This window comes from Pristis pectinata, chromosome 19 (assembly GCF_009764475.1).
Source record: "Pristis pectinata isolate sPriPec2 chromosome 19, sPriPec2.1.pri, whole genome shotgun sequence".
Lineage (NCBI taxonomy): Eukaryota > Metazoa > Chordata > Chondrichthyes > Rhinopristiformes > Pristidae > Pristis > Pristis pectinata.
The window spans coordinates 21,226,862-21,241,377 of NC_067423.1; the positions used below are offsets into that span (position 1 = coordinate 21,226,862).

Genomic DNA, 14,516 nt, shown 5'->3' on the forward strand with positions numbered 1-14,516 from the left:
TAAGGAGTTTGTGAAAATATTGCTTTATTTACATTTTTCCTCTACATATGCATGACAAAGCAACAGAGAAGTATGTGTAGCATTTCAGCTAACCATTGATGTATTTTCCCAATACACAGATGTATCAAAACATTGCAGACATGACAATCCTGTTTTTTTCACAGTCTATTAATTATCGCAAGCAGCAAAAAAAAACAATGAACACAAGGTGTTTGCCTGCTGTAAACTCACAGCTTCATATAAGGTAACTGCTGTGCTGGGTACTTGGTTGAAACATTTCTCTAATTTTTTTAAAATCCAATGCAATTAGGTTTAGGCAATACTGGTCTTGTCAGTGACATCCACATGAATAATGAAAAAGTTTCTTTATTTGGTCTATACGTCTATACTTGTAATGAAATAGGGAAAAAAATATACAGACAGATCTTTTGTTAATTATATTAGAGATCCTTAAGGAAGGTACTTACAGAAACCAAGTGCCTTGTGATGACTTTAAGCTGTCCAAAGTGCTTTAGAGTCGATTAAATTTATAATGTAGAAATTATACTGATTAATTTAAGCATGGTAAGACTCCACAAACCTCCATTCAAATAATTATCAGTTAGTCTGGAGAAACAGCACCATTTGATGGTGCAATACTCCCTCAGTACTGCATTTTAGTATCAGCCTGGATTAACTGCTCAAGTCCCTGGAATGAATTCATAAAATTCTAACTTGGGCAAAACTTAGACTAAGCTCTCAACATATGTAAAGCATTGGGGGCAGCATAATTGTTGATCCCTGCCATATTGGATTGATCTCAGTGTGCCAGCCTGGGCAGGATCCATTTATTCTCATACTTTGCTTCTGTCCGATAACTAATTCTCAACCCACGTCAGTATATTATCCCCACTTCCACGTGCTCTAACTTTGTTGACCAACCTTCAATGTGGGTCCTCATCAAAAGCCGCCTGAAAATGCAAACTCACGTCAGCTGGTTCCCTGTTATCTATTCCACAGTTCACATCCTCAAAGAGCTTTAGCAGATTAGTCAAGCACTATTTTCCTTTCATAGATCCATATTGACTCTGCTCAGTACTATTATTCATTGCAAGGTTTTCTGTTCTTACATTGATCATTATAGTTCCCAGCATCTTCCCAATTACTGATGTTAGGTTAACAAGTCAGTAGTTCCCTGTTTTCTTAAGTAGTGGGATCATAATGATTTACTCCCAATCCACAGGAACAATTCCAGAAACTACAGGACCTTGGAAGCTGATAACAAGAGCATCCACCATCTCTAATGCCACCTCTTTCAAGATTTTGGGATACAGGTCATTAGGTCCTTGGGATTTCTCAGATTTCAATGTCAACCGCTTCTCTGGTTTTTTTGGACAAATAATGGGTTATTTCAGTTTCTCAAACTTACTAGACTCTTGCTGCACTATTTCATTCCTGGAGCCAGCCATTGACAGTCGACAGCTCGTCATCTGATGTACTTTTCCAGGGCGACAGGCTTCTTAGCTGGCAATGCAGTTGAGTGAACACAGGTGATGGATAAAGGAGATGCTGAAGCATAAGAGATACGTAGCAGCAATTTGGATGATCTGAAATTTGAGAAGGGAAGACAGAATGCCAAGAAAACATTAAATAACTTCACTCTAACAACCTTGACCTTGGCATGGATAAGCCTTTCAATAGAGATGTTAAGGATAACAGATGGGTAGCTTTCAAAATGGGGAGAATAAAATAATAGAGGCTCAACATAAGAGAAATAGGACTTAGAAGCTTGTAAAAAAAATCTAGTTAAGTTGACTGTAGGCAGGGAGGATGATGGTCAGAAGTGAGGGAGCAGATTTTTATTAAAAGAAGGCTAACATAATGGCTTCAGTCTTCCCAATATTTCTTGTCTGTGATGCCTCAGATAGATGAACCAGAGTTGAACCTTGCTGGATTTCAAGTGTGAAAGGGTAGGCTAGAAAGAGAAGCTTTGCAGTTTATAATAATAGTTAAGAATGGAGAGCTGAGTGAGGATAATATTGTTCAGGCAGTCATTAAAATCATTTGAGAAGGATGTTTTTAACTATTAAAAGCTAGATGATGTGGTGCAATTAACAGATCTATTTTAGTCTGAAATCAAGTTGGATGGGTGAAACAGAGTTACTGGAGGAAAGGAAATAGAATCAAAAGATGACAAGGATCTTGCATATAGTAGGCATGGAAGAAGAAAGCAGGATCAAGAGTTTTTTTGAGGAGCTAAATGACAATAGTGGACAAGAGGAGAAAAGAGGGATGCAATACAGGATTAGAGGGGATCATTTACAGTGTCAAATTATATGAGTCCCAGGTGTGCGACTTGGGTGATTAGGTGTTTGGGAATAGAGTTGAGGAAACAATTACTAAGTTTGAAATATAAACTCAAAATGCTTGAAATATTCAGACTCCCAGTCAATTTACCTGAAACATTAACACTATTACTCTTTCCACAGATGCTGTCAGTTTCTTATTTCAAAAATGTTTGCATCTGCAGTCTTTTGGCTTTCATCTGTTAGGTTTGATTGACTTACATTGTTTGGTTCAGAGTTGCTGCTTTCAATAAAAGATGTTCTGTATATAACTCTAACTGTCTTTTTCCTGTGCTTGCGACAGCACAAAGAAACACAGAGAGGTTACACCACCGAGTCTAAGGAATTAGATCTCATAATACTGGAGAGGACATCTTGGAGGGTTCATCCAGTGAGGCAATATGGGTAGAGCTTAGCAATAAGAAATGTGCAGTCACTATGATAGGATTATACCATAGGCCTCCCAATAACTAGTGCGAGATAGAGGAATAGATATATCAGGAGATTATGGATAGATGTAAAAGCAACAGGGTAGTTGCAGTGGGTGACTTCAATTTCCCCAGTATTGACTCTTACTTAGTGCCAGAGGCTTAGATGGGGCAGAATTTGTTAGGTGCATCAAGGAAGGATTCGTGACATAGTAGTATGTGGATAGTCCAACTAGGGAAGGGGCTATACTAGGCCTTGTAGCCTGGTCGGGTAATCAGAGTTTCAGTGGTCGTGTCAACCACCCTGACTTCTTATAAGTAGGTCATATGGTTTGATTATTTATTTTCAATACCTCAGAATATTTGCATCATTACTTAAATTTCCCCTTTTTTCCGATGCTTTCAAGTCTATTAAGGAACAAAATTTCTCCAAGCATTTGCCCACTTTTGAGATTTAACAAGCTCTTTGAGTATGAGAAATGCTGTCATTTAACCTGAAAACCCTGTAATTATCTCCTCAATTGTTTTGATATAGATAATGTGGTTGGAGTAGATACTTGGGTTATTTACTTTATGTACTATTTTACATGACTTAGTTTTTAGATGAGGTTGGACATTTATTTATATTATGGTGATTTATTTGATATAATGCAGAAGATTGTTTTACTCAGTATTAATACTCAATATTTATATAGAACTTACAGAGAAGAATCTGGCCTTTTGGCCCTGACTAACTCATTGTCACTGTTCATGTTGCATGTGAGACTTTTCTCCCATCTAATTCATCTGTCCTTTCAACACTTCCATCTAACCCTTCTGTTCCTGTCTCCCTCGTGCATATATCCAGGTTCCATCCAAATCCAACAATGCTATCCACTTCCACTTGTCACGTGATACTGCATTCCACTCTGAATTGCCAACCTAGAACGTGCACTCAAGTCTTTGGGCTTGTATGCGTGATGTTCTGACTCAAAAAGGCAATAATGTTACCACTGAGCTAAGGCTGTTGCCTTAAATGTCATCCTTGCATGCTTCTTTATGTGTGAAGAATGCCAATGTGAATGTTGGGGTTTTGGAGAAGAGAATTCTCTGTAAAAGAGTAAGGAATTGAACAGAATGCAGTATCTCTCGAACCATGTATGGATAAATGAAATGCCTCTAAGTTTGAACATTGGGTTGGGGTTAGATCCAGGAGAATGACTATTGAAATAATTACTGGTAAGTTGCATTGATGGAAAAGCCAAATGTCGTTGTTTTAATTTATTTCAATCTAATATTTAAGAGTCCCTTAGATAGACCCATGAATGATAGAAAAATGGAGGGCTATGTTGGAGGGAAGGGTTAGATAGATTTTAGAGCAGGATAAAATGTTGGCATGACATCATGGGCCAAAGGGCCTGTACTGTGCTGTAATGTTCTACGTTCTAACATTTTTAGTCACAAAGAGTATTGGTATTTTGTAAAATTCATGTAATATTTCAGTTTTAATGTCAAAATTGTAATATTTTCCAGAGGAATGTTTTAATTTATTAGTAATGCACCAGTTTTGCATTGTCAAGATTTAGATTTTTGCTTCATAATTAATGGTCTTACATTAATATTCCTCTATTGTGTATACCTAAATTTGATTGGTTGCTTTTACATGTTAGTGCCTTTCTTTACTCGTCAGTTACTAGGGGTCAGCATCAATTATTTTGAAGCTGTTGGTCAGCTTTTGCTATTTTTCTCAGTGTCATATATGACACATTAAGTTATTGACCAATGTACAAATTAGGCAGTTATACAATTCTCTATGATTTCAAGAAAATAGTGAAATTGGAAGCAGCAGCCTACAGGCCAGTTTGTCAAGAGGAAAATGCTGGAATCCATTATTAAGAAAGTAGTAGCAGGGTATTTGGAAATTATAATACAATCAAGCAGAATTAACATTGTGTCATAATGGAGACACAAGAGACTGCAGATGCTGGAATCTGGAGCAACAAGCAATCTGCTGGAGGAACTCAAGGGTCGAGCAGCATTTGTGGGAGGAAAGGAATTATCAAAACCCTGCATCAGGACCTGATGTGCTGCACTATCAGAGGAGATATTAAACGAGGACCTATCTGCTCCCTTAGGTGGGCATTAAAGATTCCATGGCATTATTTCAATGAAGAATTGGTGAAATCTCCTGGTACCCAGTCAATAGTTATCTCTGAAGCGGCTCTTAAAACGGATATGCATTAATTTATTTAATGTCTATTGTGGGACCTTGCTTTGGAAATATCATCTGTTCGGCTTTGCCACATCACAGCTGTGCCTAAATATCAAAAGCCACTCTTGGATTTGAGAGCATTCCTTCCAAATATGGTCAAACTAGTACTCTTTGCTTTTCCTTTGTTCAGGCTAGCATTCTTCTTTCCATGGTATTCTCCATCCCCATTCCCTTTCAATAAAGGCTGGCATTCTTCCTTCTTATTTCTGCAATACATGGTACTATCAGTCTTTTCTCATCCCCAATTGTAGTTTGGACCACCTTCTCCCTTGCCCTCAAAACACTGATGCTCCTGCATCAACAGCCACTTACGTTCATTTTCAGGTCCATGAACACCCGACTCATGGACACCCATGCATGCGAACAAGCATTGAGAGGCCGGAGGGATGGATAGGGATGGCTTCTGCAGGGCTGCAGGCATCTTCTGCTGGATGGGCACAGGGCCTTTCTGCTTGCCTTCTCTCCCCACCACATCCCCCCCCCCCCCCCCCCCCCCCCCCCCCCCAAACTGCAACAATTCGGGGCTGGGTTAAGCTGAGCAGAGGTGGGAGCACTGAGCAGACCCACTTGCTCACTCACTGAGTCAGTGAGGCTGGCTGGTGACCAGTCTTCCTGTGCCCGCTCACTCTCCCATCGTAGCTGTTCCTGTAATACTCTCCTACACACTGTCGTTCATTTCCAATGTATGAACAGTTCTCAGTAACCTAGGAACTTTCTGTAGCGGGAAAGTGTTGACAATATGTGATATTATGGTGCTTGTTTTATCAAAGCACTAAGATAGAATATTGCAGTTCCTTGTTAAAAGCACAGAATGGTGGAAATACTTAACAGGCCAGACTGCATCAAAAGGAGTCTGATCTGCCTATATGCACTATTTTATGCCTTTATTTCAGTCTTCTAGAATCCATTGTATTTTGCTTTGATTTGGTGCTGCCTCTTGTATTTGTAGTTGGATGTTATGCATATATAACCAATCTGCATTAATAAAATGTACCATCAATTTAACAGATTAGACCAAGAAATTAAACACTTCACTGTAGTATATCAAGTATCCAATCAGATACTCTACCATAAAAATCAAGTAGACAAAAATAATGCCGTGATACAAATGCAATTATGGATTGGTATCCCCACAAAAAAAGAGCAGACAGACATCAATGAGAATCAAGGGGAAAATGCTCCAATGGTTAGTCTTATCTAGTGCAAAGAGAGACAGCTATGCTTGTAGGCAGTCAGTCATTCCAGCCCCAGGACATCACTGCAGGAGTTCCCCAGCTGTTTCATCAATGATCTTCCTTCCGTCATAATGTCTGAGATGTGGATGCTTGCTGATGTTTGCAATTCTTTATCCAGACATCTTCAGTTGTCACAAAGGGCCTTTGAGCTTTGTTTCTTTTTCCACAGATGCTGCCTGACCTGTTGTGCAACTCCAGCATTTTTGTTGTTGTCTCCGGGAGCTAACTGGTGAGGATGTGTGTGACAGTTATTCAGCAAAAGAACAGATTAGCTTTCTTCTGCTTTTCCAAAAAGCTGCTTTATTAGCAAATACATGACAGATGCAATAATGAAGAAAAATATTTGTCTATCCATCCATTGCTTTGATCATTTGGCAAAATTTGAAAGCTCTAGGATATTTATATTCACTGATCACTTAAAACTTTCACTCCTTGAGTTTCATTAGGGCACATTAGAACAGTAACTTGATCCTTGTTTTGCTTAAATCCAGCAGCACCAGCAAGAGTAGAAGCAGGCAATCATTACTAAGACAGGTATGAATCACCCATGTTATATATTTGATCTGGAGCCAAGTATGTTCTATTATTAATGTAGTGAAGGAGTCCCAATGTTCCTCTGCTGGTTCATACTCGATCAAGTTCTACTTGCCTGATGTATCTAGTCATTTGAATACAAATAAATTTATCTAGTTTTCTGTACCTTGTTGTAGTTGATGGTGGACGAGCCTATGTCATATTCCTTCATCAAAACGTTCAAATTTATTCTCTTCTCAAGTCTCTTGCAGATGCCAATCTTCTTATTTAGTGTGAACACCACCCACTTACATTTCTCAACATGGCTTGAAGCCTGTTTACTTGAAACCAGAGTGGGTGGAACCACTGATATTTCTTGATAAGCACAAAGTACAATCACACTAAACACAATAGAAAAGCAGGACACAATTAAGATGAACTACTGGTAGAGCTGTGCTGTCTAGCTCTGCTGGGGAATCCAGTTACTTGAGAATGGTGAATTGTATTGAGATGTTACAACTTGCCCATTACTTGAATATGCTGGATGATGGGGAGTTGGAGAAGTCAGTTTTAACTGTAATATTCACACCACAAAAGTAGTAGACAACGGCCATCTTCATTAAGAGTCTAGCCACCTATGCTTGACATTCACCAACAATACCATTGCTAGGTACTGTACCATCAACATCCTGGAGGTCACAACTGATTAGAAGCTTAACTGGACTAGTCATATAAATACTGTGCCAATAAGAGCAGGCCAGAGACTGGGTATCCTGTGTTGAGTTACCCGTTTTCTGACACCCCAAAGTTTTTCCACATCTTAAAAAGTGCAAGTCAGGAGTATGATGTAACAACCTTCACTTGCCTGGATGAGCTCCAGCAATACTCAAAAATCTAAACCTCATCCAGGACAAAGCAGCTCTTTCGATTGTTACCTCATCCACCGTCATAGACATTTATTCTCTCCACCATAGTTACACAGTAACTACAGGTTGCATCTACAAAATGTAAACTGCAATACCTCAGCTAAATTCATCCAGAGCTTCCCCCAAACTCGCAACCATTACCAGCACGAGGGACAAAGATTTCAGTCTCATGGAAACACCACCACCTGCAGGTTCCACTCTAAATCAGACATCATCCTGACTTGGAAATATTTCAACGTACTTTCATTGTCACTGGATCTAAATCCTGGAACGCCCTCCTCAAAAGCATTGTAGAAATACCCTGATCAGAAGGACTTCAGTGTTCCAAGACGTTTAGTGTTCAGTGTCCAACTTGTCAAGGGCAATCAGGAGGAGGCCTTGCCTGTGACATCCAGATCCCCCAGATGAATAAATTAAGAAAAATAGTATATTGGCGTCTGTTTATTCTATGTTGCAGTTGATCAATTCATGATTGCATTTGTTTTGCAGCGTGTTCATTCTTCTTGATGTTTTACGGTAATGTGTCTCGTTGGATACTGTACCTGATGCACTACAGTAATGTCTGCTCGCTTGCCGTATTCTGTTATATTTACAGTACATTCTATTAGACAGGTTATGTATCTTACTGATAAGCTATATATTCGGTTTGCAATTGCAGAATTTATTTTGTGAATTGCTAGAAATGGGAAGTTGGTATTTGGCTGAATTTCGAAAAATTATGGTAGCTTGGCTAACTAATTTTTGGAGTATTGGAGTAGGTAGTGGAACACTCGGTGTTTTGTGGTAGTTTATTTTTATTTCTCCATGTATTACGGTGCATTCGCTATATATTTGGTGCTTTGCGGTATGTTCCCTTTCTGGTGTATTGCGGTATGGATTTTGCATATTTTGTGTATTGCGGTTGACTCGCTGTATATTTGGTGTAATGCGATATGGAGTTTTGGTGATGAGATCGGTTAGGTTCGTTATATATTTGGTGTATTGCGGTATTCTAGTTATATATTCGGTCTATTACGGTAGGGTCTCTGTATATTTGTCACTGTGTATTTGTGTGTTGCAGTAGAGTTGCTGTATACGGTGTATTGCGGTAGAATTGCTATATATTCGGTGTATTGCGGTATTTGGGGTAGTGTGGGGATCGGTGTATTGTGCATATTACGGCATGGGGGGGTGGTCTGTACTCCGCGGTATTACGGTAGGTTGGCGCTTGTCTGGCGGGTGGATGGGAAAGGCTGTGAGCTCGGCAGCGGCGTCACGCTCAGAAACAGACTTGATTTAAAAAGGCAAGGAATTTGGGAAATCGACTGTAATCAGCGTTTTTGAAGAGGGAGGTTGGTGAGGAGAGCTCGTGTAGAAATGGGAATGATCGCGGAAATGTAATATGCTGGTAAGTGATAACTTTGTGAGGAGCCGAGAGAATCAATTTTAAAAAGAAAGGCTGGTTTTGGACAACTATCGTTGAGCAGTAAGTGATGTGGATTAGAAATGGATGAAGGCGCTTGGATTTGCTAATGCTTGAAATAATGAGACTACGTAGTGCTGGATATAATAAACGTATTTAAATTTAAGCTAACCGTGATGCTGTGTTGTTCTGTGGAAATAACAGCTCTCTTCCCCGAGGTATACCTCGCTCTGTGATCCTGCAGTTTTATTCCTGTGAGGGGCCTATCGATTCATTCTTCAGGGCTGAGGATGTATTTTGTTGAATAGAGTTCATCTCTTGTTTGAAGGTTGCCTTGTTGATGCGATGGATGCCGGCTAGTATTCGATGAACTGTTTGAAAGAAAGAAATAATTTACTCCTTCAGTTTTCATAGCAGTGGTGCATCATTCTGTATTGTTTCTCTTTGCTAATTCAGTTATGTAAAGAAAATTGTGAAGGGACTGGAAGGAAGTTACCCATTTTTAGACTAAGGTCAGGAAGGATCGACCAAAAATGTAACATCAGAATTCTGCTTGGGGCATATTTGAGCTAGTCAAGAAGTCTGTAAACCTCAGTGAAGAAAGGGCTTCTATTTTTTCCTTGCTGTATAATTAACTTTCTATTTTTGCAAATGGTATAATGCAAAAGCACCATGTCTGTCTTCCTATTTGCTCATAAATGAACATCTGATCTTTCACTGATTTAACTGGGGCTGAAATTAGTTATTTAGCTAGTCTTGATGTGCTTGCCAATGCTTTGGTCTTCACGTGGGTGACCTTGGATTATCAATGTGCAGCATCCGCAAGCATTCTTGAAGCCCTGCATTGGTATGACGTGGTACACTGTATAGCTTGTTCTTCAGATGCCCTCTGTTTTATCTCTGGTTTAGTTATGTCATTTTTGAGTGATCCCAACCATCTTTTCTAGTATTTTCTCTTAAAGAGAACATTCAGCTATTTACTGAATGATGGGGTATAATATGAGGTGATTTTGTTTTCAGTACAATTAATAGTAAACCAATTCAACCTGTGGCTCAGGTGATAAGTTCATATGGAGACACAAGAGACTGCAGATGCTGGAATATGGAGCAACAAACAATCTGCTGGAAGAACTCAGTGGGTTGAGCAGCATCTGTGGCGGGAGGAGGAGGAATTGGCAAAGTATCAGGTTGAAACTCTGCATCAGGACTAAGGGGAGCTAGCCAGTATAAAGTGGAGACAGGCCAGTCAGTGATTGGTGGATTGAGGAGGGGTGGAGTTGGGAGATAGAGACAGGTGGATGATAGATGGAGGCAGGCAAAAAAAAAGGCAGACAGAGCCAGGTAGGGGGAGGGGAGTGTGAAGGCGGAGACAGCTAAGAGGGTGATAAGTAACAATACAATGGCTACCAGTGCTGGAATCTGATAAATAACCCTCATCTCTGGTGTGCTTCTCTAACTTAAAATTTGAAAATTCATTGTGGTCTGCCTTCATGTACAGGAAGTATAACTTTTCATTTTCTGAATATCAGCATTGAAAGTGATCTATGCATTATAAAATGGGCTAAGGTTCTCTATTGTGCTTGCTCTGAAACCTGCATGTTTCTCTTTTCCTTTTGCCTCCTCAAACTTGTTCACGAGCCCCGCGCTATGCTTCCATGGCCCTATTAAAAGATAAGAACATAAGAAATAGGAGCAGGAGTAGGCCACCTGGCCCGTCGAGCCTGCTCCGTCATTTAATAAGATCATGGCTGATCTGGCTGTGGGCTCGGATCCACCTACCTGCCTTTTCCCCATAGCCCTAGCAAACAATCCCCCTAGGACATTGACACCAGTCATTCCCAAGTGTAGACCATCCAGTTTGTAGTGGTCACACCTCCCCCAGAACCAGTTCTAATCCCCAGGAATCTAAAACCCTCCCTCTATCATATCTATCCCTTTCATAATTTTATATATTTCTATAAGATCCCCTCTCATTCTTCTGAATTCCAGCAAGTATAGTCTGAGGTGACTCAATCTCTCCTCATATGCTAACCCCCTCATCTCTGGAATCAACCTGGTGAACCTCTGCACTGCCTCCAAAGCCAGTATATCTTTCCTCAAGTAAGGAGACCAGAACTGCACACAGTACTCCAGGTGTGGCCTCACCAGTACTCCGTACAGTTGCAGCATAACCTCCCTGCTCTTAAATTCAATCACCCTAGCAATGAAGGCCAATATTTCATTCACCTTCTTGATAACCTGTTGCACCAACCTTTTGCGAATCATGCACCACTCCCAAGTCCCTCTACACAACATCATGCTGCAGTCTTTCACCATTTAAATAATAATCTGATCTTCTATTTTTCTTTCCAAAGAAGATGGCCTTGCATTTACCAATGTTGTACTCCATCTGCTAGACCCTTGCCACTCACTTAACCTATCTATATCTCTCTTCAGGCTCTCCGCATCCTCTGCACAATTTGCTTTTCTACTCAATTTCGTGTCATCAGCAAACTTAGATATGCTACACTCGGTCCCCTCTTCTAAATCGTTAATGTATATCGTGAATGTTTGCGGGCCCAGCACTGACACTTGCAGCACCTCGCTCACCACTGATTGCCAACTAGAGAAATACCCATTTATCCCAACTCTCTGCCTTCTATTGGTTAACCAATCCTCTATCCATGCTAATACATTACCCCAGCTCCATGCATCCTTATCTTATAGATAAGTCTTTTATGCAGCACCTTATCAAATGCCTTCTGGAAATCCAAGTATGCAACATCCACCTGTTCCCCTCTATCCACTGTGCTCATTATGTCCTCAAAGAATTCCAGTAAGTTTGTCAGACAGGACCTGTATGCATGAGCTCTTAGCTTGATGCTTTCTTTTATTTCCTTAGTTATCCAAGGCTGGCTCTCCCCACCCTTGCTTTTGACTGGAATATACTTTCGTTGAGCACTGTGAAAAATCTCTTTGAAAGTCTTCCACTGTTCCTCAACTGTCCCACCATACAGCCTGTGTTTCCAGTCTACACTAGCCAACTCCTCCCTCATCCCGTTGTTGTCTCCTTTGTTTAGGCATAATACACTGGTTTTAGATCGAACTATTGCACCCTCCATTTGTATGAGAAATGCAGTCATACTGTGATCACTCTTTCCAGGAGGATCCCTAACTACAGGATGATTAATTTTACCTGTCTCGTTGCACAGGACCAGATCTAAGATAGCATTTTCCCTTGTAGGTTCATTATCATGCTGTTCAGGAAAGCTATTACAGATGCATTTTGTGAAGTCTTTCTCAAGGCTGCCTTGACCAACTTGATTCACCCAATCTATATGGAAGTTAAAGTCCTCCATGACAACTGCCATTCCATTCATCAAATATTTCTTGGTTTATGCCTGTACCACTGATTTTTTTTTCCCTTTACTATTCCTAATCTCTACCCAGATGGATTCAACATTCTGCTCCCTAGATCTTGTATAGTCTCTCACTATCACCCTGATCTCATTCTTAATTAGGAGCGCTACCCCACCTCCCTTACCTCCCCGCCTATCCTTCCGTATTACCTGATACCCTTGGATATTTAATTCCCACTCATCTCCACCCTGCAACCACGTTTCTGTAATGGCCACTAAATCATACCCCTTTGTACTGATTTGTGCCACAAGTTCACTGACCTTGTTTTGAATACTACAGGCACTCAGATAAAGTGCCCTTATACTCATTATCCTTTTAGAATCTAGTAACCTTCGTGTCCTTTGCATTTGACTTTTCTGTACTTCACTCTTACTTTTGTCTAACTTCTGCTCTGGTCTCTGCTTTGCTTCCCTCTGTCTTTCTGCATGGATTCCCATCCCCCTGCCATATTAGTTCAAACCCTCCCCAATGGCACTAGCAAACAATCCCCCTTGGACATTGATCCCAGTCATGCCTAAGTATTGACCATCCGGTTTGTATTGGTCACACCTCCCCCAGAACCATTTCCAATGCCCCAGGAATCTAAAACCCTCCCTCCTGCAACATTCCCAGTGCAATGTTGCCCACCAGTTTCACTCATAGTTCCAATATTAGCTGATATTATTAATGGATCTTTCTCGGGATAGTGCTCATCCATCCTTGGGGAATTGCCCTCTCTTCCATGAAATCTGCTGTGGTCAGCCCTATCCTTAAAAAAAATCTTGACTTCTCTGTCCTTGCAAATTACTGCCCTATTTTCATCCTTCTGTCTTGGTGTTTAAGTGTATTGTAGCATCCCAGATTCCTGCCCATATTTCTTGAAATAATATACTTAAACTTGCTGGAGCACTATCTCTCCAATCAGGAATCTGCCCCTGCAGCCCTCTGAAATGGCTCTTATCAAAGTGGCTACTGACATTCTGTGACTGTGATTAAATGTAAACTATCCCTAGTTGGGGTTATTTATCTGTGTGCCTTTGATATGATTGACCACACCATCCAGCAGGCTGCATTCTTATCTATCCAATAATAGCTACAGGATCTTTTGAAATGAGTTCTTTTTGTGTTCCTGGACCATATCCTCTGGTGTCTGCCAAGGATCTGTTTTCAGTAGCCTCCTATTTCTCATTTACTGGCTATAATTTTGAAATGTACAATAACTGATGCTTTGGTTTTGGAACATGCTGATTGCACACAGCTGTGTCTTGCCACCAGCATTCTTGATTCTACCTTGATGACTCCGCCTTTGGTTATTGGCCCCAGTGTCTCCATTTGTCACCAGTTGTTGGACTTTGTTTGAATCCACTTCTCTGAAATACCCTATAAAGTTTTGCTATGATAAAAGTGTTGTATAAATACATGTTGTTATAATAAGAGAAAAATTTGTGTTGTGCAAATTGAAGAAAATTATGGGTAATTTTGCTATTATTCACATCAATGAGTCTGGGTGTGTTATTTACAGTTGGATTCTAAAATATCTCTGGTTCCCCCTTCCTCTCCATTTGCTTATCTTCTACATTAAAGGTGAATTGTACTGGCGCAGGTAGCTAATTTTAGGGCAAGGGGGTTATTTGAGAAGGATGGTACTGGACAGGGGAGTATAATTTAAGTCTTGGATATACTTTGACTTGTGAAGAAGTGTTTTATTTAAGGTTGGAAAGGTTAGTGAGTCCAATAATGACATAGAAGGAATGCAAAAACAAGTGCAGTCTGTTTAACCCCTTGAGTGTGTTCCACTTCTCAGTGAGATTATGGCTGATCTATAATCAAACTCTTTCTACTTGCCTTTTCCTTGTATCTTTTGATATGTCTGGATTAATTGAAATTTATAATTTGCAGTTAACCCAATATTAATTATCATTTCAGTAGAGTTCCAAATTTCTGTAATGATCTGTGTTGAAATTTATCCTAACCTCCCTCCTGAAAGGCCTTGGTCTATCTGTTAATTCTTTGTCTCTTTGGCTCTTTGACCAGTAGAAATAGAGTAGATAGGGAGAAA

The 14,516-nt window shown here is 40.1% G+C and overlaps 1 protein-coding gene across 5 annotated transcripts in view; it reads left to right on the forward strand.

Annotated features, from left to right (window-relative positions):
• The window catches only part of LOC127580505 (protein PHTF2-like), an 88,402-nt gene that overhangs the window by 2,018 nt on the left and 71,868 nt on the right, over nucleotides 1-14,516 (forward strand). Inside the window, exon 1 of one of the 5 annotated variants that reach the window (XM_052034074.1) lies at nucleotides 8,176-8,193. The exons of 1 other annotated variant lie outside the window; for it this stretch is intronic. The gene's annotated coding sequence lies outside the window, so the exon portion shown is untranslated. Of the gene's footprint in view, nucleotides 1-8,175; nucleotides 8,194-8,271; nucleotides 8,290-8,861; nucleotides 9,065-14,516 lie in introns of those variants that run through there. 3 more of the 5 variants (XM_052034075.1, XM_052034078.1, XM_052034079.1) reach the window with 3 other exon arrangements.